At 38.0% G+C, this 26,782-nt stretch overlaps 1 pseudogene; it reads left to right on the forward strand.

Moving 5' to 3' along the window:
* The first annotated feature begins 9,639 nt into the window (after nucleotides 1-9,639).
* On the forward strand, nucleotides 9,640-23,775 carry LOC110255600 (14-3-3 protein zeta/delta pseudogene; annotated as a pseudogene).
* Nucleotides 23,776-26,782: the final 3,007 nt, after the last annotated feature.

Consider the following 26,782-nt stretch of genomic DNA (forward strand, 5'->3'; position numbering starts at 1 on the left):
TGAAATTGGGCAGCAGGCACTCGAATCAGTTCCAGCTGTCCCAGAAGTGCAGTGAGGTGCAGATACCCCATGAAACCTGAGAGGGGGCACCAGACCCTGGCCCCACTATCTAGGGAGTACAGAGAACTCCAGATACCCCATGAAACCTGTAAGTGGGCATTGGACACTGTCACCACTGTACCGAGAGTACAGAGTGAATCCTGTGTGCCTAATCACTGCCCTATCCACCTCCCTTCTGGATAGGCTCCTGTGCTCCTGCTAGCGAACAGACCCTGAGGGGTTGCCCACACTCAGAGGTGGGGTCTGTAATGACAGCTGAGCTGCTGAGGCCTGAAACTAAGGAAGAAGAGTTGAAGTCTTTCCTTCCAACTGTGGGAACTGTAGATTTACACCTTCACTGCTGGCTTTGTAATGCCAGGACCCTTGAAACACCCCAATAGGCAGCAAGTGCTCCTGTAGCCGAGACTGTTCTAGCTGTAACATCTGTGGGCTCTGTGGGCATGTACACGAGCAGAGTGGACCAGGTCAGAGTTTAAGCTGTCTCCATAGCTCCCACAGTGGGCACAGGGGCACAGCTACCAAAATCTTGTGACCTGACCTACTCAGATCCGTGCTTATGGCCGGGTGAAAACAACACCTGAGAGACACCAGGGCAAACTGCTGGCATGGCAGTACCCACAATAGTGTTTTGTGTTAACCCATGTAACAGGTGAAAAGTGACACAATGGAGCACACTCACAGGTGAACAACTCTAGTGTAGGAATACTTAGGGCCTTCTCTCCTAATGGTAATACTCCAGTCCTGCCTATATCACACCTCAGATCAGAAAAACAGCTCAAAAACAGATCTGGTGGCTTCTACCCCAACAACTAAGGAGAAGACCCTGTCCCTGACAAGGCAGAGACAACCACAGAGCAAAGACAAGTCCCTACTCAATATCCAATATAGGCTCTCAATGCCACATCAGTCATTCCTCCTATGGAGGGGATAACAGGCAGCATACACTTGAGGAAAGAGATGGCAGGCATCCATAATGAAAACATCCCTTGCACCAAAAAATATTACACCCAGATAGATGTCCTAAAGATGTCCTGAACTCACAGCCACCTCACACATTCCTTGATATAGCCCTGATGATCAGAGAGACAAGACTCAGCTCCACCAACCAATGGACAGGCACCAACCTCTCCTACCAGGAGGCCTATACAAGCCCCTAGATCAGATTCCCTCACCAAGGGCAGACACCAGAAGCTAAAGGAACTACAATCCTGCAGCCTGTGTAAAGGAGACCACAAACAGAGAAAGTAATGTTTTGTGGGAGAATCTGTAAAAACATACAAGGGAACTCAAATAATGATATCATCTGATTTTTCAGTAGAAACTCTGCAAGCCAGAAGGGAGTAGCAAGATATATTTAAGGTGATGAAGCAGAGGAACATAGAACCAAGAATACTCTACCAAGCAAGGTTCTCATTCAGATTAGACAGAGAAATCAAAAGCCTTTCAGACAATCAAAAGCTAAGAGAATTCAACACTACCAAACCAGCTTTACAACAATTACTAAAGGAACTTCTCTAGGCAGAAAAGAAAAGGCCACGACTAGAGACAATAAAACTACAAAGGAGAAAGCTCACTGGTAAATACAAGCATAAAATAAATGTAGGAAATCATCCATTGAAAAATATGATATCAAAACTAGCAAGTATGAGAAGAGGAGAGGACAAAGGCAGAATATTGAAAATACATTTGAAATTAAGAGACCAGCAATCCAAATCAATTCCATACCTGTATAGACTGCTATATCCAAATCTAACAGGAACTGCAAATGAAAAAACTATAATAGACACAGAAAAAAAGAAAATGCAAACCAAGTACATCACAAAAGATGGTCAGAAAATCACAACAGAAAAGAACAAAAGAGGAAGGGAGGAAAAAAGACCTGAAACAACGAATCCAAAACAATGAAGACAATGTCACTAAGTACATACATCTACATAATCACATTGAATATAAATGGATTAAATGTTCCAACCAAAAGATACAGGCTGGTTGAATGGAGGCAAAAGCATACCCCGTATATATATGTTTAAAAGAGACCCACTTCAGATCTAAGGACACACATAGACTGAAAGTGAGGGGATGGAAAAAGGTATTACATGCAATTGTAGGAATGTAAGTTGGTGCAACCATTATGGAGGATGGTATAAAAGTTCCTTAAAAACTAAATATAGAGGAGTTCCCGTCGTGGCGCAGTGGTTGGCGAATCCGACTAGGAACCATGAGGTTGCGGGTTCGATCCCTGCCCTTGCTCAGTGGGTTAACGATCCAGCGTTGCCATGAGCTGAGGTGTAGGTTGCAGGCGCGGCTCGGATCCCGCGTTGCTGTGGCTCTGGCGTAGGCCGGTGGCTACAGCTCCGATTCAACCCCTAGCCTGGGAACCTCCATATGCCGCGGGAGCGGCCCAAGAAATAGCAACAATAACAACAACAAAAAAAAAAAAAAAAAAAAAAAAAAAACAAAAAACTAAATATAGAACTACCATATGATCGAGCAAGCCTACTCTTGGGCATCTATCCAGAGGAAACTACAATTTGAAAAGATACATGCACCCCTATGTTCATGACAGCACTATTCACAATAGTCAAGGCATGGAAGTAAACTAAATGTTCATCAGCAGAGGAATAGATAAAGAAGATGTGGCACATGTGTACAATGGAATATTATTCAGCCAAGAAAGAATGAAACAATACATTTGCAGCAACAAAGATGGATCTAGAGATAATCATACTGAGTGAAGTACATCAGAGATAGCCAAATATCATACGATATCACTTATAGGTGGTATCTAATAAGAAATGATATAAAAGAACTTATTATAAAACAGAAACAAATCACAAATTTCAAAACCAATCTTATGATTTCCATAGGTGAAAATGTTGGGGGGGAGGGAAGAACTGGGAGGGTGGGAATAACATATACACACTACTCTATGAAATAGATGATTAATGAGAAACTACTGTACAGCACAGGAAAATCTCCTCGATAGTTGGTAATATCCTATATGGGAAAAAAGAATGGATATATTTATAAGTATGACTGATTCACTTCGCTATACCCCTGAAAGTAATACATCATTGTAAGTCAACTATGCTCCAGTAAAATTAAATTTAAAAAAAAGAAAACCAAGCAATTCTTGAAGACTTGATTATAGTAGCTCTCCATATAATTGTTGAGCTTGCTTACTGATTCACAGAGAATAAGGCTATTTAATATGATATTGTAATTAAATTTCTAACAATTTCAACACATAATTAAATATATTTTCAGTGCTATCTCTAGCCTCAGAGGAAACATGTTTTCTTTAAACTTATATCCTGCCATGAATTAGTTCTTAGCCTCAGACTCACCAAAAATGATTGAGAAGAGAAATAGGAAATGAAGAGGTTGTTTGATTTTCCCCTCCTGAGAAAGTGTTTTGAAATCAAATAAGCATTTTTTTATTACAGAGTTCCTCTATACACTTCTGATCACCCCCAAATAAAGCGTACTTTTCAATTAACTCCATAACTTTATTCAAGATTGATACTGAAATACCACTATGACAACTTAGCTTTACCATTATTCAAGCTGGTGTCTAGGTTCTGTAGGAAAGGGGATGATTTTGACATAAGCACAGTTCTCAAGAGCTTTGAAGAGAATTAGCAAGGATTATGTTGAAATAGCTGGTACTAAGGAGAAACACCAGTAAAAATGGAGAGAGGTGGGGAGAGGCAAGGACAGAGTTTTGGAAGTAACTGTGCCTAAGATATGTCATAAAAGATGAGCAAAATTTAGGCAGGTTGTCTTAGATTCAGAACCACGAAAGCAGATCTTGAGAGGCAGGCTTTGTACTGGCCATTTGTTGATTCCAAGCACCATGAGTAAGGGATGGTGGGAGCAGAAGAGAGAAAGAAAGAAAACCAATATATCTGTGTGTTTTTGAGACAGTCGCCAAGACTAGTGCTTGGTTATATAGAACATTCTTAGGAAACATAGACAGTCGTCTCAAAGCTATCCACTCAGAGGATGAAAGGGGAAATATTTATTCATGTCCCCTCTTAGTCAAGAATGGCCCACAGGCATCAACGTTCCCCATATTCATGTGTATCTATCAGGCAAATTTCCACAAGTAGCTCACACCACAGTCACAGAGAAACCCATGCCAGAATAGAAAATATACATATACATGCCCACACCTGTGTGAAACTCCTTGAAGCCATCAGAAAACTATTCACACGTAGTGTCTAAAGTCAGAAGTGGAGCCTAGAGGATGTGAAGTGATACATAAGAAATATCTCATTCACAGGTCAAAGGAAGAAAGGTAGCAGAGACATGATGAAAAACAAAAACTGCTGTGTGTGGGCCAAGAATGATAAAAAAAAAAAAAACAAAAAACTGTGCTGCAAGAATACTCATTTGAAGCAAGGTACAGTGAGAGAAGAGAATGGAGAAGGAGATGAGGCCTTAAAGGCCACATTAAGAAATGTGGAAATAGAGTTCCCATCGTGGCTCAGAGGAAAGGAATCGAACTAGCCACAGGTTTGATCCCTGGTCTTGCTTAGCGGGTGAAGGATCTGGCGTTGCCATGAGCAATGTAGCTCGGATCCCACATTGCTGTGGCTGTGGTGTAGACCGGCAGCTACAGCTCTGATTCAGCCCCTAGCCTGGGAACCTCCATGTGCTGTGGATGCAGCTCTAAAAAAGACAAAGAAAAAGAAATTTGGAAGTAATTCTCTAAGTGATGGAAAACAAATGATTTAAAGTAACATACCTGTGAACATTTCAATCTGTAATAACACCATTGGCAAGTATCAGGATAATAGATGATATCTGAAAGTAATAAATGAAATGGGAGGAAGAAAAGAATTATTCCAAGGGTGGGACTTTTTCTCTGGGAAATGATGTACTACAATATTGATTCTAAACTGGGGCAATTTTGCCTCCCAAGGGACAATTGGCAATGACTTAATGCAGTTTGTCCCAACTGGGAGGATGTTACCATATTGGTGGAAGATAAGGATGCTGCTAATCAGGCAACACACAGAACAGCCTCCAATATCAAAGAATTATCTAGCCCCTAATGTCAGTAGGACCGAGATGGAGAAACTACAGATTAGGTATAATCGTCCCTCAGAATACAGTTTCCAACCATGTTTGACTGAATCTGTGGATGCTGCAGAACACACAGACTTGGAGGAGCTATTTTATGTAAGGAACTTGCTCATCCTTGGATTTTGGTACCCATGGCAGATCCTGGAATCAATTCTAGGTGGATACTGAGGGATGGCTGTACTTTGGCTCAGCTAAAGATGTACATATACATAGACATAGCTTGAAGGCTTTGAAGAAAGAACAAAGCACAAAGCAATTATCAGAGTGAAATCCAGCAGCATAAGAAAATCCATAGAAGGGAGGATTTTCATCATGACATTGTTGAAATAAATTTGGTGAGAGCATACTGCTTAATGATAATGAGTTTTTCACCCTGTGAACATGATACAGCTCTAAATGTAGGCTTTTAAAAATCTGTTAGCAATTATTTATCATTCCAGTACTGATGTCTTTCATGTCTTTTTAAAAATATCTTCCCAAATATTTTAGATTTCATAATGCTTTTATAAATATTTATTTTATCTTAAATCATTTGTTATTAGCATATAAATAAAATTAACTATAGAAAATGACCTTACTAAATTCACTTTATTAATTTTAGAATTCAAGCCTCGTAAATTTAATTTTCTCCAGTAGATTTTAAAAATAATCTTCTGGGGGATAACTGAAAGCATGCTGTTGTGTCTTAAAATTACTTACACTGATTGTCCAGTTATTTTCACACATTTTTAGTGGTAAAACTTTTATTAAAATGAAATTGTAGGAGTTCCCATCGTGATTCAGCAGTTAACAAACCCAGCTAGCAACCATAAGGATGAGGGTTTGATCCCTGGCCTTGCTCAGTGGGTTAAGGATCCGGTGTTGCCATGAGCTGTGGTGTAAGTCGCAGATGTGGCTCAGATCCTGAGTTGCTGTGACTGTGGTGTAGGCTGGCAGCTACAGCTCAGATTTGACCCCTAGCCTGGGAACCTCCATATGCTGTGTAAGCAGTCCTGAAAAGACAAAAGACAAAAGACAAAGAAAGCAAGAAAGAAAGGAAGGACGGGAGAGAGAGAGAGAGAGTGAGAGAGAGAGAGAGAGGAAGAAAGGGAGGGAGGGAAATTGTAACAGTTCCCAACAGAGGTCTCATATAAATCAGAATTTTTCTAGCTGAAGCTGGTGTAAGGAATGTGTTTGGGATGGGGGAAATAAAACATTGCCTGCTTAACCCAGTGGAGCCCTCCACCTCCATGTCAATTATGTGGGAACTTGGAGCCCCCAGAGACTCCATGGAACGTAGCTAGCAAACTGACGCAGGTTCTTGGAGGGCTACATTTATCATGAAAATCTGAACTTCGGGAAACTGTCAACTTCTGTATTTCTTGAATCCAACATTTTCACTGAAAGATAATGTGATATAGACAAATAACAAGAAGATTAACTCTGCATACAGGACTGATTACTTTACTTTGAAAACATGAAGCCAAGCAAGGACAGGTCCTCCTCTGTTCCCTGACTCTTGCTTATAGATAAGATTTAGTTTCCTAGGCCTTCCTAGACTTTCAAAGGGGAAACTGAATCAAAAAGCAAGAAAGTGCAGATACAAAGAAAAACTGTCAGTCAAGAAAAAATAATAATAGTTTAGCCATAAAACAAAGTCAAGGACCTTTAGTCTCTCCTCAAGGGCTACAGATAATCTCCTGAACGATATCCTTAAATTGTTTTGCAGCTATTAAAACCCCTGCCAGGTGAAGGAATTAAACTGCACCTGACTGCAAGCACAGAGACCCTAAATTGATTGGAATCAGGAGGTTGAGGATGTTAATTCCCAGAATACCACATTAACCTCACCACCAACCAATCAGAAGAACATTTACAAGTTAATCAGGTGCTCTACAACCCACACCTCTCATGCTGCTTTTAAAATCTCTTTTCTGAAAGCCATCAAGGAGTTTGGGTCTTTGAGCATGAGCTACCCATTCTCTTTTCTCAGCCTTAAGTTGGGCATCTTATAAAAAACAAAACAAAACCATATTTTCTTTCACCACAACCTGGTGTCAGTACATTGACTGTGCTGCCTATTGGGCGAGAAGACACAAGTTTGGTTCAGTAACAAACATAAGAAAACATTTTCAAGGAAAGAGTGAGTATCAGTGAAACTCAGAATAGAAATCAGGTCCCAGGAAAATCCAAATTTCAAATTAAAGATAGAGAAAAGCAAAAGAAATAACAAAGAAAACACACACAGAACTCTAGAAAGAGTAGCAGAAATGTCACCCACACCTTGCACCCCAGACCCCTGCGCCTATTTTCCACCATACAGGCTTGCTATGTTTTGTCAACAGAATGCCACAAGCCCCACCACAAAAACCAGACTGAACCAGCCAGATCCAAGATAGCGGGCAAAGTAGGCTAAAGGTCACTGCTCTCATGCCCTGTTTTATCTCTGTGTTTCAAAAGTACCTGGTGTTTGGCAGAGATGTTTCGAAGCTGTCCTTGGAGGGATCTACGCAGTCAGCCATCCCAGAACCAGCCCTGACTGGACCACGGGAACCCGCCTGCGCAGAGGAAACCTGGAGGTGCTCTCCAGTTACCTTTGCTTCATTACCATACCAAAAAGGGATGTGTGCCCAAGGCAAGGGAGCCTGACTGACTGCTCAAGCTCCTGATGATCCTTATCTCTCCGCCCTTGTCCCCAGGTTCTAACGATGTCTCTTACCCTTTAAAAGTCCCCCACTTTCTCCCTTAGGGAGAAGGTGCCTTTAAAGCATGAACTCCTCTCCATTCCCTGGCCATTGAATCAAATCCCATCTTGCTAGCACCAAACTCAGTTTTATTACTGGCAGCACAAACCTGAGCCAGGAAAGAACTCCCTGACCCCCCACCCCCACCCCACCCCCGCAAAAGGGGCTTTGGTTTAGCTGGGAGCCAAGAGGGGCCCTCATGTCTAATTTGGTAACAGAAGCTTTTGAGTTAAATGGTCAAAATTTGAATCCTTGCTTAAAACTGGTATGACTATGTGACCTTGGCCAAGCTCCTCAACCTTTAATTGGTTCATCTATAAAATAAGTTTTGTTTTGTTTTTTTTTTGAAGTTAAGTAAAACACTTCCCATTGTGTCTGAAATCAGCAAGAGCTTAATTACTGGTTTCTTTAAAGAAAAGGCTTTTTTCCCCCTGATTCAGCATTATTCTCCATCAGGCTGCCTTTCCCAAAACCTTAGATATAAAAACTAAATGGTGATGGTGACCTTGTATACATCGAATTTTTAGAAATTATGGCATAATAGCAAGAGCATTCATGCTGTGTAAGAAAATCAATTCCAGGTAGATTAAAAACCTAAATGTGAAAGGCAAAACCATAAAGCTTTTAGAAGATAATATAGAATAATATATAATATCCTTGGTTATAAAAGTATTTCTTTAACAAAACACAAAAATCACTGACCATGAAGAGAAAGATTAATAAATTCAAGTACGTTAAAATTAGGTGCTCATAATTTTGCCATTTTCAAAAGACACCATTAAAAAAATTTGGAGAGTCATAGAATGAAAGGAGGTATCTGCAACACATATAACTGATAAAGGACTTTTATCCAGATTATTTCTAAGGAAGAAAACTGCTAAAAAGTCAGGCAACCAACAGAAAAATAGGTAAAAAACTTAAAAGAGCATTTCACAAAAGAGAAACCCAAATTACTAACAAACATAGACAAAAGCACCAAACTTCAGGAGTCAGGAAAATACTAAATCGTAATATTTTTCTTAATATTAAGATGTGTTAACAAGCATATAGAAGCTACAAGAATTTGTGAATATGGCTAGAGGGACTGTAAACTGCTACAACCTCTTTGGTAAAAAATATACCATAATCTAAAACTATTGAATATGTACTTATTCCCTTTGATTCAGAAACTTCACCCTTGTGCATAGTTCATAGAGATAAAAATATGTATTCGTGGGAGTTCCCATTGTGGCTCAGCGGTAATGAGCCTGACTAGTATCCATGAAGATGCAGGTGCCATCCCTGACTTATTCAGTGGGTTAAGGATCTAGCATTGCCTGAGTTGTGGTGTAGGTTGCAGACTTGGCTCAGGTCCTGCATTGCTATGGTTATGGTATAGGCCGGCAGCTGCAGCCCTGATTCGACCCCTAGCCTGAGAACTTACATGTGTCAAAAGTGCCACTCTAAAAAGAAAAAAAAAAACACTATTTGCTATAGGTTCAAGAATGTTTAGAGCACAATTGTTCATGATTGTAAAATATTGGAAATAATCCAAATGCCCAAGGACATGAAAATGGGAAACAAATTTTGGGTATATAGTTAGAGCAGATAAACACAGCAACACTAGTGTATCTAAAAGACATCATTTTTGAACAAAGGAGAGCAAGTAACAAAAGATTATAGATACTGTGTTTGCATGAAGTTCTAAAGAAGGCAAAATGAAACTATGTTTAAATGTGTGATGAAACCCAAGTGGACCCCCCCCCCACACACACACACCAAGAGAATGGAAACTCCTCAACCCAGCAGGCCTCAGCTGGACTCAAAAGTGGATGGGGGTGAAGGTGTCTCTCAGCGAGGTTCTACTGTGGCCCAACAAGATCTGCAGTATCTTGGGAGCACTGGGTGGCAGGGGTTCTATCCCCCAGCCCGGCACAGTAGGTTAAGAATCCAGCGTTACTGTAATTTGTGGCTTCATTCTTGACTGCAGCTCAGGTTTGATCCCTGGCCTGAGAACTCCACATGCGACAGGGTGGCAAAAAACAAACAAACAAAAAACCAAAACACTTCCTGGGCAGATAGCTTTCCTGATTCTACTCAGGCACATACACACATGAGTGTGCACAAGTACCACAAAGATACACATTTATACTACTTCTGCCTCCAGACTCACAGTACATATGCACCATTAAGTGTACAACCGCCTATGTGCCCAGCTGCACTCTGGCTCTGCAGGCATCTACTCTTCTCACACGCGTGTTCCTTGCCAGCATTTTTTGTACATTCAAACACCTCATACCCACACACACTAGCAAGGTACTTTCAAATCTTTCAGCATTGAAAAAATATATTTATATGCCAAAACTATAAAGGAACTCAAAAAAATTATAAATGAGTCAGGAAAGTCACTGCCTCTGAAGAAAAATGAGAGATCTGTGACTGATAAGGTGTATTAGCCAGGGTCCAAACCACTCATTGGAACAATTATAAACATGCCACTGGAATTCTGAAGAAAACTGGAGCACTGAGGGAGGTACACAGGAAGGACAAACTTGGAAAGGGGTGTGCCTCCCCAAGACTGGGTTTCAGAAAACCCAGTAAGAAAGTGTAGGTGAGGCCCACAGCATGGAGAAGTTCACTGCGTTGTCCAGGACAAACCTGGTTCCAAGACTCTGGGCAAGCAGTATACATTCCTCTGGGGTGCAAAAAGGCAGAGGTTGCCTCGTAGAGTCAAAGGGAGTGGGGACTGCATCACGTTGGGAACCCAGCATCAACAAGGCAGCACAAATGTACGGAGTGAAAAAAACACACCAGGAGAAAGACACCAAAGGCAGCACTCTGGAATCAGAAAGAGAAGTCCCTTCCTCCCGCGAAGTCCCTCTAGCGCCATCTACAGACAATGCTTAATATCGCATTGGCAGTAAAGAAAGTGCTTAAAGCCCCACTTAGAAAAAGTGGGTTTGAGGAGGTCCTGTTCTGGTTCTTCTAAGGGGCCCAAGTAGTATCCTTGAGGACGCGGGTTCTATCCCTGGCCTTGCTCAGAGGGTTAAAGGATCCAGTGTCGCGGTGAGCTGTGGAGTAGACTGGCAGCTGCAGCTCCGATTCGACCCCTAGCCTGGGAACTTCCATATGCTGCGGCTGTGGCCCTAAAAAGACAAGGAAAGGAAAAAAAAAAAAAAAAGGTGGATTTGAAGGTGACAGGTAATCAGTTAATATCAATAATGTTCTAAAACTTCATTTATGTTCTAAAACTTTACTTGTGTGTAGTTACTCAGGTGCTTTCACCACAGCTATTGTTAAACTGCACAAATACTATGCACATTTCTGTAAATTTCACAAGATGTTGATTTTAGAAAGCAAATGAACATGTACACAGCTAGTATTTAGTTATCTTGAATTGTGCGATTTCTCCTACTTAACTAGCCTCAAAATCTTTGCCAAACCAGTTAATTTCTTCCCCTCTTGAATCCAGTGTCTTAAAACTGATATTGATAACCAACCAATTATATCAAGTGACTGTTGTTTTTATCAAATTGAAAATATGTGAAAAATAAGATAATATGGACAAAAGTGTTTTGAGGGATATGTAAAAATGTGTAATCAAATAATGAGAATTATTAATTCTCCCATAATTTTGAAAACTCCAGGTCTTTTTCTGTTTTGTTTTGTTTTATAGCCCTGCACCTGATCCCCATAGCTCCGGCAACCTTGGATCTTGTGCTCAGGGTAAGGGATCAAATCCACACCTCCGCAGTGACTTGAGCTGATGCTGTTGGATTCTTAATTCACTTCGCCACAGCGGGAACACTAGCAAACTCCACTTTTTTAAAAAATATATTCCTCAGGGAGTTCCCGTTGTGGCGCAGTGGTTAACGAATTCGACTAGGAACCATTGAGGTTGCGGGTTCGGTCCCCGCCCTTGCTCAGTGGGTTAAGGATCCGGCGTTGCTGTGAGCTGTGGTATAGGTTGCAGACGCGGCTCGGATCCCGCGTTGCTGTGGCTCTGGCGTAGGCCGGTGGCTATAGCACCGATTCGACCCCTAGCCCGGGAACCTCCATATGCCGCGGGAGCGGCCCAAGAAATAGCAAAAAGACAAAAAAAAAAAAAAAAAAAATATATATATATATATATATATATATATATATATATATATTCCTCAGGATTCTCTAGAGAAACAGAACCGATACGATATATATTTAAAGTAAATCATTGGATCACATAATTATAAAAGCTGAGGATTCCACAATCTGCCATCCTCAAGCTGGAGACCCAGGCAAGCCAGCTCCAGTCCAAGTCTGAAGTCCTGAGAACTAGGAAACTAATGGTGTAGATTCCATTTCCAGGGTGAAGTCTTGAGAACCAGGAGTGCCAATGGTGTAAGTTGTAGTCCAAGGGTAAGGAAAAACCAAAGTCCCAGGTGAACAGTCAGGCAGAGAGAGCAATTCTCTTTTTGTTTCCTCCATCTTTTTAATCTGTTCAGACCCTACCACAGAGAGGACAGTCCTCTTGCTCAACTCACAAATTCAAGTGTCTTCCAGAAACACCCTTACATGTCCACCCAGAAATAATGTTTATCCAAATATCTGAGCTCCTCATGATCCAGCCAAGCTGACACCTAAAATTAACAATCACAAAAAGCACAAATTTATTTTTAAAGTGATAAGACTATCAAAACATACCCAGAGCTAAAAGTCTGTTATTCTTCTACTAATTGAGAATCAAAGACACATACATAATTGTTTACTCAAAAGGTAAATACTTCTCTTATTGTCTGAAGGGTCTATTTTTTTCAAGCTGAAGGGGACATAAAAATTACCTGGTCCATCTTTATCTATCTTTAATTTTTAAATGGAAATATTGATGCCAGAAATATAACATTTTTGGTTATTGAATTCCGGGGTCAGAACTGGAATCCAAGTCTCCTAGCATACTTCATGTTCATCCCTGAATAGCACACATAGGACCTTCACAAATCCCCTAAGGTTGAAGAAAATCTATGAGTATGAATGGAAGCAGTGGCTATGGTCTACTTCCTTTTTTACTCATTTGATTTTTCCTCTTCTGAGTGGGTTTGAAGCTGAGATTTATTACCAATTGGTAGCCTCTGGCAGTGTGAAAGGAAGATGGCCTGCCATGGTGGAATAAAAAATGAAAAGTGTGATAAGATGTAATGAAGTGAAATAAAATCTCTGCTCAATGCCCAAATAAAACTGTCAGGGTTCGGATGCTGCAGTCTGTTAGGGTGTCCTTAGACAGAAGCATTGTGTGATCAGTGCAGTGTTGCATGAGTGTGCCATAACTTACTTAAGTTTCTGAAATCATACGTACTAATAGGTTGAGGTAAAGAAGGAAGAGCAACACAATGTGAATCTCGTTAAGGCTATTTCGTCTTGGTTAAAATCCAGTTTAAACCAAATATGTGAAGCAAAAGCTGCATCTGTTTTATAATGACTTCCGTATTTACCTACTAGGTTCTGATCTCATTCTACCATAGAGTTCATTAATAGGGTAATGAAATGCACTCACAGACAATAATTACCATATTCTCATTGAAAATTGAATGTAGGTTGTTGGAGGCACCTGGGCAGAAAAAATAAGTCTTACTAAAATCGGAATCTCTGAGTCCTCAGTTAAGTTCTGACTTGTACCAGAGTTGAAGTAGCTCTGACATCCTCCATTACCTGTGGATTCTAAAATGCAGCCATTCAGCAGCTGGATGACACTGACAAAGTGCAGGCTAATGGTGTTCAGCCTCTGCACTAACCCTGATGTTCCTGGCCTTTTCAAAACAGAGAGGCTAATGTCTAACAAGTCATGTAAAAATCAGAGTGAATGAACCTTAAAGTAAATGCAACATAGCATCCTTTGCATTTTGGTTTTCTTTAAAATATCATCACTTTAAGTTCAGTGTCAAAGCCAAAAGGCAACACTTCTGGATGAGTTTTGAAATATGTGTTAACTTAACCAGAAAACAATCTAGTCAAAAGAAGGTCGAATCACTTGCCATGGCTTGATGTTTTGGAATTCAGCATTTACTTTGGTAATCAAGGTGCCAGAACGAGGATTTGAGGTACTTTCCTTAAAATTAGAATTAAACCACTTTTGGTCAAAAGCTAAAGCAGTCATTTATGAAAATATAAGTTAGTTTCATTATGGAAAACACTGAAAATGGGAGACTTACTTTTTGAATACCTGCAAATATTCTCACATATATTATATGCAAAATGAGTATATGTAGTCTTAGTAAATATATTTTTCTCGCTTTAACAACATGGCAACTGAAATTCAGAAAAGTAAAAGAAGAAATGTTCAAAGTCATAAATTCAGTAAATAGTGGACCATAATAAAACCTCAGACTTGTTTATGATTGTTTTTTTGTTTTAAATGTTTAAGACAACTCCTGGCACAAAATGAGATAAACTGTTAACACTATATTTAGAGCCGTGAAAAAACGCATCATATATATGTTTAGTTGGCTAGTTTAACCTGTCTGCATCTCCTTCTGTGATAGAAGACTGGGTCTGCATAACACTCTTAAGCCTGGAAGGGGGAGGTGGTGGTGGGCAGAGGAATCAGAGATGTGAGATCAAATTAAGCGTGATCCACAACACAGCCTATAAAACTAGTAAACTAGAATTTAGGTTATCCGAAGAAAATAACCTAATAGCCAATCACAGAATCCTAAGAAAATAAAATTAGCAGAAAAAGGTCAAAGCTTCAGAGAAGAAATAAAATGCTTCCTCAGGTCTGACTTAATCAGCCTAAGGTTTTATAGTTGTGATTTGTGTCTCTCCACTTCCTTCCTTTAGAGACATCTTAAATACTTAAAGGTCTTGTGATTCTCCTTTAACCAGAAACTTCAATACAGAAAGGCTAAGACCTGAGCTTCAATAATTGTAAGTTATGGCTTGTGGCCGGTTTTTTTCTTCCAGCTTTATTTAGATGTAATTGACAAATAAAATTGATAGATATTTAAGCTGTATGGTATGTTTTTGTTTGTTTGTTTGTTTGTTTTTTGTCTTTTTGCCTTTTTGCCTTTTCTAGGGCCACTCCTGCAGTATATGGAGGTTCCCAGGCTAGGGGTCCAATTGTGGCTGTAGCCATCGGCCTACACCAGAGCAACAGAAACACAGGATCCGAGCCCGTCTGTGACCTACACCACAGCTCAAGGCAACACCGGATCCTTAACCCACTGAGCAAGGCCAGGAATCGAACATGCAACCTCATGGTTCCTAGTCGTATTCATTAACCACTGAGCCACAATGGGAACTTCTATAGTATGATATTTTATAAATACACATTATGAAATGCTTACATGTCCATCATCTCACCTAGTTATCTTTGAGTGTGTGTATGTGTGTGTGTGTGGTGAGAAAACTTAAGATCTAATCTCTTAGCAAATTTCAAGCATGAAATTCAGTATTACTAACTATAATACTAATGAAACAAGCAAATCTGGTACTAAGAACTAAGGATATAATTGGTGTAATCTGTAGCTGTGTATCAACACTGACCATCTAATTGTCAAATAGAGATCATATAAATTCAGAAAAAAATAATCTTCAATTTAATATCAGTATGTGAGCTTCTTAGAAACCTGCCTCCCCCTTGCTACTTCTCTAGTATGAAAAAAAGCAATATTATTTTCTCATTGTAATTATTTGGCACAATAAAATCAGTAGAGCAAGCTGTATAAACATACCCTTTCCCCTTGCAACTCAATAAAGTAAAGTAGAATTAATATGTTTTTGTCACTATTTCTGGGTGTCGAGGGTATTTTATTTTATTACAGTTTGGAAGTATAGAGTTTGGATTTTTTAAATGAACTTTTATCATTTTCTAAAAGATGCATTTTTAAGATTTATTTTAAAACATTTCTTTAAATAAGTATTTTCCATAAATTGGTTTTCATGCAAAAAAAATATTGATTAATAGTTTAAATAACCAAGTCATGTGAAACAGTATTTCTCTCTTTAGAGGACTGTTTAGGAGGATAGGACAGACCAGATCTAGATAATAAGCTTATCCAGTTTAGTCATGGTAATAAATGAGCATCACCTGGAAAGGGCCAACACCCTATAACATTTCTTGTAATGTACCCTAACTTTAGTCAATGCTCTTTTACTTTAGAATTATAGATATTGATATGAAGGGAACATATCTGGTTATATCATGATAGACAAGAACATGTTCCAAGTTGTCAAACCTTTCCTTGAAAAAGACACATGCACCTTCACGTTCATTGCAGCACTATTCGCAATAGCCAAGACATGAAAACAACCTAAATGTCCATTGATAGATGATTGGATGAGGAAGATGTGGTATGTATACACGATGGAATACTACTCAGCCATAAAAAAGAACAAAATAATGCCATTTGCAGCAACATGGATGGAACTAGAGACTCTCATACTGAGTGAAATAAGTCAGAAAGAGAAAGACAAATACCATAGTATATCACTTATATCTGGAATCTAATATACGGCACAGATGAACCTTCCCACAGAAGAGAAAATCATGGCTTGGAGGATAGACTTGTGGTTGCCAGGGGGGAGGGGGCGGGGGTGGGATGGACTGGAATTCTGGAGTTAATAGATGCAGACTATTGCCTTTGGAATGGATAAGCAATGAGATCCTACTGTGTAGCCCTGGGAACTATGTCTGGTCACTTATGATGGAGCATGATAATGTGAGAAAAAAGATTCTATACATGTATGTTTGGAAGGGGAATGTTTGTATTCTTCTGCTTAGTTTGATTTAGCTTACTTTAATTTAGTTTAGTTTTGTTTTCAAATAAAGAGAGGGAAAATACAGATATGCCACTCCATAATTGCACCAGGAAAATAAAGTAGAAAGAGATAATAAGAAGGGCCTGTCAAATAGAGATTTGAATGATCAGAGTGACTCACTGGCCCCAGACTAGGACATTTTCTTCTGCTTGACAAGAACAGACAGATTATTAGTGAGAAGGATCACAGTTACACTCCCAGTCGGTGATACTTCTTCCAGAAATAAAAACAAACTTGTCCTTTCTTTCTTCAGTTCATCATTTTCAGTTTGACATAAAGTCATCCAAACACACAGAAGTCCACTGAGAATCTGTTTCTACAGATTATTTTCTAAAGTGAGAAGGTTCTTGAGTCCAGCCTCTCTTAGGTAGGAAATGACTGTTTCAAAGTTCAGGACAAACCATAGCACAAACTACCATGGCAGAAACATTATCTTGAGACAAAAATATTTCTAAAGATATTCTTTATAACCATCATATGTTGAGCTCTCTAAGTGCCTGTGTATATTACTTTGTTTAACATGATAAATATATAAAAACAAATAAAAAAGTTACTGTTATCACTATTATTCTCATGATATCACGAATGAGGAAAACAGGTCATAGAAAAATTAAGTTACTTTGTCAAGGCCCAATAGCCACTAAGTGAAGAGTTAGAATATATACCCCACTTCACCTAACTCCTGACCTTGCACCTTCAGTGTCTGCATTTTAATCCCTCTCCAGCAGGAGGCATGGCTGTGGATGTCAGTACAAGAAAACAGTCTGGATGATATCTGAGAGTTAATTATTGGGTTGGAGTCAGAGTATAGTTATCTTTATTAATCTGCAGTTTCAGAGAAATTATAGTGATTGCTATGTGGATTTCTTAGCAAATGATGTCTATATAATTGGATAAAGTTCAGATATTTTCAGAGAAGCAAGCAATTTCAAGTTCAAGTCATGTTTTCTCTTCTTTGGCTATCAGGGCAACTTCCATCTATATAGAATATAGATATATATTTATATTTTTTATAATATATATATATTTAAAGCTGTAGGTTAGACTGGATCAAAGATTATCTATCTAAATTTTTAGAGAAAAAAGTGGAATCTCTCCAAAGAAAGATGGTTGCAGGAGTTGGCACTCTGACTTTCTTCTGTTTCAGCCCTTTGGCAGATCATGCTGCAGCTTGTATGCTGAATTCCAGCAAAGAGTATCTGTCCATTCCCTGCACTTGCCTGTTCCTCCAACCCTGGTTTTGGCTTACAACTCCAGGGAACTAATATCAGACATTACTCTTGTCTGCTAACAAATTCGTGAAAACTTTCAACAGTCTAAATTATCCACTGTTTTCCCAGCATATTTATCATAGGTAGCACCTGAAAAGTCATGTAATTTTCTTTATATCTTGAATACATTTTCAAATATCAAGGCAATAATAATGCATATCCCTATTGAAGGCATTATATGAAGACATGTCAATGCCAGGACATGCTAATAAAGTTTTATTTAAACTTTCTAAAAGGCATTGAGAATACATGGGCAGACATGTTCCCTTCAGAAATTTTATTTATTTATTTATTTTTATTTTTAGGGCCACACCTATGGCATATGGAAGTTCTTGAACTAGGGGTCATATCAGAGCTGCAGCTATAGGCCTACATCAAAGCCACAGCAATAACAGATCAGAACCACATCTGTGACCTCCCCGACAACTGCAGCAATGCTGGATTCTTAATCCACTGAACGAGGCCAGGCATCACACCTATATCCTCATGGATACTAGTTGGGTTCTTAACATGCTGAGCCACATTTTTGAAACTGTAAAGGATCTTGAGTGCCCAGGCTTGGATAGATCATAATCCATCCAGTCCATTCATGACCTTCCATTATGTATGCATATATTTTTAAAATTTTCATGAATAGATTATTTATTTATTTAATGTAATAAATATTTGTGAACATGCCACCCCAAATGAAGGTGAGATTCTCTTTTTTGTTGTTAATTTTATTGGGTTATGATTTATAGAAAATAAAATACACTCATTGTAAATACACAGTTCAATGAATTTTGACAAATATGTAGACTTGGTTAACCAAGATCACAGTTTAGACATAGAACACCGCCGTCATCCCAAAGAGCGCCCGTGTTCTCCTTTCAAGAAAATACACCTCTCTCAGCTCCAGCCACTGGCAACCATTTCTCTGTTCTCTCTCACCATTGTTTAGATGCTTTAAGAATCTCATGTAAATTGAATCACATGGTATGTACCTTTTTCTGATTCATTTCATCCAAATTCTTTTGGAATCTACTCATCTTGTTGCAGGTATTTCATTACATGGACATATAACTGGTTTGTTTCCACTTTTTTGTCTATTCTGAATAAAATTTCTGTAAATATTCAAGGACAAGTCTCTGCACATATTTTTTTTTTCCATTTCGTTTGGGTGAGTACTTGGGAGTGAATTTGGAGGGCTGCAAGGTAAATGTATTTTTTTAGGCTGTTTTTAGGCTGTACAAAGGGATGATTTTAATATACTATGACATTGTGAAATGATCACCACAATCAAGTTAATTGACACATCCATAACCTCATATAGTTGTCATTCTTTGTGTGTGACATGAGAAAACTTTCCTCTTTTAGCAAATTTCAAGTGTACAATACAGTGTAATTAACTACAATCACCACACTATACAATAGATCACCAGAAATGATTCATCTTGTAATGGAAATTTTTTACCCTTTGACCAAAATCTCCAATTCCTAGCCTCTGGCAATCACTACTCTACACTCCAGTTCTATGAGTTTGATTCTTAGGCTCTGCATATAAGTGAGACCACACAGTATTTGTGTGCAGCTTATTTCACTCAAGATAATGTCCCCAGGTTGATTCATGTTGCAAAGGGCTGAATTCCTTCTTTTTATGGTTGATTAATATTCTATTGTACACACACACACACACACACACGTGCACACACACACACACACACCAACACAGGCCACATTTTCTTTATCCATTTATATATTGACATTTAAGTTGTTTCTGTATCTTGGCTATTGTAAATAATGCTTCAATGAACAACGGGGTGCAAATACCTCTAAGACACTGATTCCATTTCTTTTGGTTACAAATACAGAAGTGGGATTGCTGAGTAATTATGTTTTTGGTTTTTGAGGAACTTCCATTTTGTTTTCTATAATGGCTATACCATTTTAGATTCCCACCAAAAATGTACAAGGGTTTGATTTTTTTCCACACCCTCGTCAACACTTACCACTGGTCTTTTTGATAACAGCCATCTTAACAGTTGTGAGGGGATATGTCCTTGTGGTTTTGATTTGCATTTTCTTGATGATTTGTGATTTTCAGCACCTTTTTATTTATCTGTTGGCCATTTGTATGTCTTCTTTACCCTTTGGGTAAATATTTGTAAGGTCCTTTGCCCACTTTTTAACTGTGTTCTTTAGTTTGCTATTGAGTTGTATGAGTTCCTTATATATTTTAGACAGTAATCTCTATTTAAATATATGATTTACAAATAATTTCTTCCATGCCAAGCATTGCTTTTTCATTTGCTGATTGTTTCTTTGTGATCAGAGGTTTTTTTAGCTTGATGTATTCCTACTTTTTTATTTTGGCTTCTCTTGTCTGCTTTTGGTGCTATACCAAAAAAATCATTGCCAAGACAAATGTCAAGGAGCTTTTTCCTTATGTTTACTTTAAGAAATTCTATAGTTTCAGATCTTATGTTTATTTCTTTAACTTATTTCAACTTAATTTTATATACATTGTAAAATAAAAATCCAAATTTATCATTTTGCATAATGGGTATACAGTTTTCGCAACACCATATATTGAAGGGATTATCCTTGCCCTATTGTATATTCTTGATGCCCTAGTCAAAGATTAGTTGACTATATATGCATAGGTTTATTTCTAGGCTCTCTATTCTGTTCCATTTGTCTATGTGTCTGTTTTTATTCCAGTGCCATACTGTTTTGATTACTACATCTTTTCAATACAGTTTTAAATCAGAAATTGTGATATTTCCACTTTGCTCTTCTTTCTCAAGAGATCTTTGGCTATACAAGGTATTTTTTGATTCCATATGAATTTTAGATTTTTTTTTCTATTTCTGTGAGAGATGCCAAAAGATTTTGATATATATTCCATTGAATCTGTAGATTGCTTTGAACAATGTGGGCATTTTAACAATAGTTCTTTTTTAACTATAACATACTTACATAAACAGTATATGATTTTAATTGTTTTAATTTTAATAAGGAGGATATTGTGCTATATGTTATAATTTAGTAATTTTTTTACTAAATAACATGCCATTAATTTTCATATTCTATGTTGCTATATAATTTGTTCAGTTCGAGTGATGTTCCATATTCCATCATATAAGCACACAATTAATCCATCTACTCTCTTGCCAATGAGTATTTGAGCTTTTTCTATGGTTTTGCTATTGTAAACAGTTTTGCTATGAATATTTTTGTTCATGTCTTCTGATATATAGATACATAGATACATACATATGTACATACATATATATGTTTCTCTTGACTTTATATACAGAATTAGCATTACTAGTCTAAACTTGCAAGGTAACATCATGGTGATTTTAGCATTTAGCATTCCCATCAGCATGTATTTAAGGTGTATATTATTTCCAACACAAAGTACAACAAAGGTTTTTAATCATCTTCCCATTTAATGAGTTACAATAGTATATAATAGCAGTTGATTCACAATGCATGGAGTTTATTTATTAGCTAGCTATAATTCCTCTGCTGTGAAATGCTTTTTCATGTCCTTGCCACATTGTTTCCTTTGACTTGTTGCTTTACCTACTAATTTGTAAGAGTTCGTTAGCTAACCTTGATATGATTTACTTTTTGGCTCTGTTTATTGATGATAGTTTTTTCCCATTTATAACAGGTTTCATTTAGGAGTATTTTTTGATAAACCAAATTTTTTAATTTTAATATTGTTAAATATTTTCAATAATTTTTGTACCTAAAATATGTTCACCAATATGTTCTACTGAGATGTTCACAGTTTTTGTTGTTTTTATATTCAAATCCTTAATCTTTCTGGAGATGATTTTATTCTTGTGGTTAGCCATTTTTTTCAGTTTTATTTATCAAATCCTCCAGCCTTTCCTTACTGATGAGACAGGACATCTCTGATGTAGCTAAAGTTCTATTGAATGCATGTGTCTAGTTCTTGGTTCTCTCTTCCATTGGCCAGCTTTCTATCCCTGTGCCAGATATACAGCATCTTTATTATTATAGCTTATGAAAAGTTCTGATAGTAAAGATATAATAAATTGTTACATCTTTTACTATTATAGTTTATGAAAATTTCTGACAGTAAACATATAATAATAAATTGCTTACTTACAATGAATGAATGTGATAATATTCATGAGTTGTAGTAAATTATTACAAATAGCATGATATACTTTACAATAAAGTCAGTAATGATTGAAATGTATGTTAGCAACTCAAACTTGGGTTCCCTTGCCTGTTCGCAGTAAAGCCAAGCTACCGACACCAGGGTGTAGTGAAGGAAGGCGAAGCATTTATCGCAGGGGCCAAGCGAGGCGCTCAGGGCAGCTGGTGGTCCAAACTTCCTGAGAGGTTTCGGGAAAACTTTTTTTGCCACACCTGAGGCATATGGAAGTTCCTGGGCTAGGGGTATCATCAGAGCTGCAGCTATAGCAAAGCAGGATCCAACCCACCTACACCACAGCTCATGCAATCCTTAACCCACTGAGCAAGGCCAGGGATTGGACACACATCCTCACAAATACTTTGTGAGGTTCTTAACCTGCTGGGCCACAACAGTAACTCCCAGGAAAACACTTTTAAAGGCCAGTTGAGGGAGTGGAGTGTGAGGTAACAGGGCAGTGTCACAGAGGTTAACATTATCAATCTTTAGGCTCCATTGGGCCTAGGGCTACGTGCTCATGGTCATCAAGTAGTTAACATCTTTCATGGAGGGGTGGGATTTAGCATCTGCAAAACAACTCAGAAAATGTGCTTAGATACTATTACCTAGGTACTTTAGAGAGGAGCTAAAGAAGAAGGTATGGAGGAACGGTATGTCCCCCATAAGGTCCCTCTAGGTTACAATTACATTTGTATGGATACATACAACTATAAAAATAAATTATATAAAGAAAATGCATGAAACTGCTCTTCCATAGGCTTTTGATTCAATAACCCACAAACATCATTCATCACATATTAAAAAATAAAAACAATTGGTCATTTCAGTAAGGTGCAAGAAAAGCATTTAATAAAGTTCAACCTAGATTCATGATTTTAAAAGGAAAACCTCTTAGTAATTCAGGAATAGATGAAAACATCATTAATCTAATAAAAGCATCTTTGAAAACAAAAAGTAATAGACTGCTAATCCCCCACGCATCTTTCACCAGCCACTCTGGACATAAAACATCCAGCCGTGAATAAAAATAAGCTGGATCAGAAGTCAAACTGGCCAAGCAGGTTGACCATTGCGGTGCTAGGTGCTATAGCAGCCTGCATGAAGTCTGTAACTGAGCAAGGATCTGACTTATCCAATGGGGAGGGTCATCTTCTCTCAGTTCCTTATAAAAATGTTGCAAGAAAATGTGGGCCATGTTAGAGGGTGATCTCCAGGACTGAGTTAAAGACAGAAAATGTTGAACAAAAACAAGATATGACTTGTGAAGAGTGGAAGCTTAGACCAAACCCAGAGGACATCTGCAACAATGTACTACCTAATCTGGAAAAGCTCTTGATCCCAATTCTGTACAAGCAGAGAGCAAAGTCTTCTATTTGAAAACAAAAGGTTGAGGTTCCAGGGTTGAGGTTACCCATGGTGATAGGAAAGGGATTGTGGATCAATCACAACAAGCATACCAAGAAACTTTTGAAATCAGCCAAATGGAATGGTCCCTCGGGTTGGATCTGGTCTTTAATTTCCCTGTGTTCTATTTTGAGATTTGAACTCCTCCTCTGAGAAAGCCTGCTTTCTTTCAACTTTGGATGAAAAGACTGTTGACCTTGATATGGTAAGTGAAGTGTCATACAAGGACAGGAAGCTACTGGTGCAATGACTGAGAGACAACGTGACATGGTGTACATGAGCCAGAGCAGGGGAAAGAGGGGAAAATCAACGAGCCTTTCAATTTTCATCTGCTTCATCCTAAAATTTACAGATCGTTTCTCATCCAAGCTGTCCCACTGATAGTTTTTTTTTTAATGATTTGTGATAGATTTATGTTACTGCTATTTGAATTTCTATCTTTTTCATGTGTTTTTTACATTTAATACCCAAAGAGTAGGACCAGTTAACATTTAAAAGGGACTTTTCTGTTTTCATATAGAGATGCTCAGTATGGGGATGTGGAACTTTTATGCAAGTTATTGATATTTGACATAGTATTTCTGGTATATTGCAGCTTGACAAAGGCCAGTGTTAAAAGTGTTTCCATGTCTAAGCAAAGAAAACTGCCAGGTGGGGGGTAAAATGGATAAATGTTTCTAGTCAGAGGTGGAGTTATTGTAAGTCCATAAGATTTAGAGTTTAAGGCTGGAGTAGAAATATGTATCAACCAATAGATAATATATGTTGAACTAAGTGTATCTGAGTGTATCTGTGGAATACACAATCTCAGTTTGCACACTGCTGACTACGGCTACAGACCGGTTGCTCTAGAGAAAGCTGTGAGCTAGTTTGCCTTGGATAACGACAGAAACGGTTCATATTCCGCAATTTGTAAAATTACCTGCTTTTTTTTTTTTATCTTGTCTTTTAAGGGCCACATTTGGGGCATATGGAGTTTCCCAAGCTAGGGGTCTAATTGAAGCTGTTGCCAACGGCCTACACCAGAGCCACAGCAATGCCAGATCCAAGCAGCATCTGCAACCTGCACCACAGCTCATGGCAATGCCAGATCCCCAACCCAGTGAGCGAGTTCAGGGATGGAACCCACAACCTCATGCTTCCTAGTCTGATTCATTTCCGCTGCTCCACAAGGGGAACTCCAAGTTACCTGCTTTTTACTTTCATTATTTTCACTACACTCATTGGTTTCTAAATGTTTTAGACAACCTAAGAACAAATGTACATTTAAAGATGCAGTAGAAGTAAATTTCCTGAGGTACATTACTTTATCTATGTCCATCACAATAGTAAAACAAACAAAACCTGTGTTTAACATTTTTACATTTCTTTCATTTTTTTGAAGATGCATGACTGTAAAAGTAGTTTACAGAGAAGTAAGTTGAGATGTTGGTTAGGTTTACTTAATTTCTTATAAAATTTACACTATCAATTAAATTGTTAAGAACATATATATCAGGTTAATGTAAGTGGAATAAAAGTTTTATGAGTGGAGTTTAGAAAAGATTGCCCACTATTGTCTTTTCACTTCCTCCTCTTTTTTTTGGCCCCACTCTCAGCATGCAGAAGTTCCCAGGTCAGGGAATGAACCCAGCCATAGCAGTGACTACACCAAATCCTTAACCACTAGGCCACAAGGGAACTCCCTCTCCTTCACTTTTACTTGATGTTATAGCCAGTGTAACAGGATGAACAATTAGAGGTATGGAACTAAAGAGGAGGAAATAAAACTTTTTTTTTTTTTTTTAAACTACCAACAGAAAATTCAAAATAATGTACGAATTATTAGAAGGCAAAAAAGTTTTGTCAAGACAGCTAGATAACAATTACTATATAAAGCCAATTGCATTTCCCTATACTTTCAACAAAGAAGTGGGAAGTGTAATTTAAAAAAAAATTTATAATAGTATTAGAAAATATCTACTACCATAGACATAATTTTAGTAAAGCCAGGCAGTCCTTTTACCATAAAAAATTTAGAACTCTATTAAGAAACATTGAAAAAGAGTCTACAAAAATGGAGAATTACACAATATTAGTGATAGGAAGATTAATTGAACTGTAGATTCAATGCAACATCGATAAAAATCCGAATATTTTCCAGAGAACTTTATATATTTATTTCAAGATTTGGTTGGAAAAGTAATGTTCCAAGAATAGCAAGACAAATACTGTATGTTTTCACTTACATGCAGAATCTAAAAAAGATAAAATGAATAAATGTAACAAAATAAAAATAGACTCAGAGATATAGAGAACCACATAATGGTTACCAGTAGGAGGAGGGATGGGGGAGGAGCAAGATAGGGGTAAGACATTCAGAGGTACAAACATACTTGCTTTATGTATAAAACAAGCAAGATACAAAGATATAGTGTACACCATGGGGAATATTGCCAATATTTTGTAATAACCCTAAATAGACTATGATCTATAAAATATTGGATTGTTACATTGTATACCTGAAACTAGAATAATACTATAATCACTAATACTTTGATAATTTAAAAAAAAAGTAGCCTGAGCACTCATATTCTCCTGGAGATATTTACTACTTTGGTCAGGGAAGATGAAAAGGTGACTTGGCTATAGCCCAGATACTAGTTTTTGACTACCCCTGTGAGTTCAAGGTCAGTGGAGATGGATGCACCCTGGGGGGGGGGAGAAAGCACTAGAAACTTCACCAGAAGAGCTTTCAGATCAAGACTTTACCCTCAGCAATCAGAGAGAAGCAGCCTTGGAGGGAGTCCTTTCTTAGGTTGGAATTCACCAGCCATGCAGATTTAAAATGGTGGAAATAGGGAAGGAAAAAAAATCAAAAATAATGGAAAAAATAAAAATCATTTAAAAAAAGAAAAAAGAAGTAGGGAAGGGTCTTCTTAAGGCCAATTTTTACCTGTTTTTCTCAGCTTTCCACCTCTGCAGGACTGCTATATGTTGTGTTATTTTTAAATCCTGAAGACATTTAAACCAGCAAATGTGTCACCAGATGAGGGAGTAAGCATTGATTATCTCAAGATAACTAATGAGGAGAATCACCAACAGTGTTCCAAGGACCCCTTCCTTATTTTATCTTGCCACAGTTGCTGCATGCGTCCTTCCCTTCCCAGGCTTTGAAGACAAATGAGTTAAGGCTGATGGGCATTTAAGAGATTCCTAATGCAGGAAAATCAACATTTTGCACCATATCTCTAATGGCAAGTGATAGAGAGTGCAAAACACAAAATTATGGGGGCTTTTTCAGGTTA

This window comes from Sus scrofa, chromosome 10 (assembly GCF_054392235.1).
Source record: "Sus scrofa isolate SSC_HxYL_T2T_F1_AM1 chromosome 10, Sscrofa_HxYL_maternal_Yorkshire_Landrace_v2.0, whole genome shotgun sequence".
NCBI lineage: Eukaryota > Metazoa > Chordata > Mammalia > Artiodactyla > Suidae > Sus > Sus scrofa.